We start from the raw sequence: 1,867 nt of genomic DNA, 5'->3' as shown, positions 1-1,867 counted from the left end.
TATTTCTAGTTTTTATTTTTAGCATTTTGGGAGAGAAATAAACCTAAAAAAGGATAAAAAGAAGAAAATTCAAATGCAGGTTGAGCCACTGGGTTATTTCTTCTTTTGGAGGCTTGCTCAAAATTTCACAAGGTGGTGGGGCATGGGGCATGGGACATGATTGAGAAAGAGAATCCATTGGGGATAGCATGAATTTTGTTTACAAGCCTCGTAACCGTGTATGAACACAGGAACATTGACCAAGGGTTATCAGGCAACCATGACTTGCATTTGAGTCGCGTAGCGAGGATGGTGAAATAGACAGTAGAAGCATCCTCCACCTTCATGTCAAATTTAATACAAGCAGCTTTGGCTTCTCAAAAAGAAAAACCGGAATTTTCTCTTGCTCATAAAACTATATTATAAGGCATACTAATTCAGCAATCAAATTCTACAGGAGTCAGGATGAGCTTACATTTTAGAAACAAGTACTAGTGCCATTAGATTCTAGTCAGTCTGAGCTCGTCTCTACAAGGGATGTAATGAAACCAGTTTAATCAAAAGGTTGAACTACAATAAATATCTTGCCACATTCTGTCAGCTTTGTACAAAATGAAAATCTGGGGTGCCGGAGAAAGTTCTCTTTAAGAGCAGCTCCCCACTGGGCTGGAGAAGTGCGATCTTAAGGGCAACTCCTTCCACCACACTACATTTAAAAATACGCCTCCTACCAGTCCTACAAAGAATGTTCACTCCCATTGTCCCATCAAATATAAAGAAAATGCAAAAGATTAAACCGCATCCCTGCCCCTTTTAAACTATTTGAATCAGCCTAATTGAATTTTACAACCCTAATTTTTTTTTTAGAACAACAACAACAAAAAAAAAAAAAAAAAAAAAGAGCATAATTTTACATCCAGGGCAATGGATGTTGCCAAGTGGAGAAACCTGTGTTGACCAAAAAATGGTGGTGGATCTACATTGTGGCACTGGCAGGAAGAACACCAGTAACCATCTTATGTGGTGGCCATTGCAGGCTAGAAAAAAGAATGAAAGAACCACGGCCTTTAATCCTGTAAAAATTGGAAGGCTTGATTCTCCAGAAGTTGAGCAGCAGGTTTTACATCTGAGAAATCCTTCTCATGAATAGCACTAGAAATGTCATCAACTGAGAAAGGAATGCTGCATTTACCAAGGCATGATTAGAGTAGGAGTCTGGAATATCAATTTTTTTTGTTTTGGAAAAAGAATTCTCTTTCACCTGGAATTGTCATCCAACAAAAATGAGTTGCTAGCAGCATCATTAGAGTCACTGGCAGTATCATTGGAGTCCTCTGGCATTAGTTCCCACATGCTGGAAATGACCTGAACAAATTAAATTTAGAGCACCAAATTAGTATTTGCTCAATAATAAAAAAAATCCTTAAGCATTGTTGAAGATGAATTTTATTATTATTTAACTTACATCTGGTGAGACACTTCGAGTGTTGTAGTTGTCATCCCAGTATAGTGTACATATTCTATAAAGCTGTTGAACACTTAGGCTCTGATGCAGCAAGCATTAACACGTGTGTGAGAGAGAAAGACAGCATCAAATTTTCAAATAAAAAATCATACTTTCTTCTAATATTGTGAATATTTCCCAAATATTCATGAAATTCAAGAATTGCACTAAAGTAAATACTTGCAATAACAAGACATGGTTTGTTGTTTCAATTATTCCTAAGTCACTGATGCATCAATTGCCACCAAACGAAACCACACCACAAAGGAACACAGCAACCCCTTTTTCAAATTTATTTTAATGCTTTCCAGAGAAACAGTGATTGATTCACAGCTTGATTGATTGTGATTGATTGAAATTTGAAGCTTATACAAGCTGTAAACT

General features: G+C 36.8%; 1 long non-coding RNA gene across 1 annotated transcript; it reads right to left on the bottom strand.

The window, feature by feature from the left end:
• Positions 1-507: 507 nt before the first annotated feature.
• Positions 508-1,553, bottom strand: LOC117914971. The gene is made up of 3 exons (XR_004651348.1): positions 1,445-1,553; positions 1,241-1,344; positions 508-1,161 (listed from the first exon to the last, which is right to left on the bottom strand). It is a non-coding gene; the product is annotated as an uncharacterized LOC117914971 (long non-coding RNA).
• Between the last annotated feature and the right edge of the window lie 314 nt (positions 1,554-1,867).

The sequence above is a fragment of the Vitis riparia genome, chromosome 5 (genome assembly GCF_004353265.1).
Source record: "Vitis riparia cultivar Riparia Gloire de Montpellier isolate 1030 chromosome 5, EGFV_Vit.rip_1.0, whole genome shotgun sequence".
NCBI lineage: Eukaryota > Viridiplantae > Streptophyta > Magnoliopsida > Vitales > Vitaceae > Vitis > Vitis riparia.
Note: the sequence above shows the minus strand (reverse complement) of the source record. Positions and strands in the feature narration are given on the sequence as shown.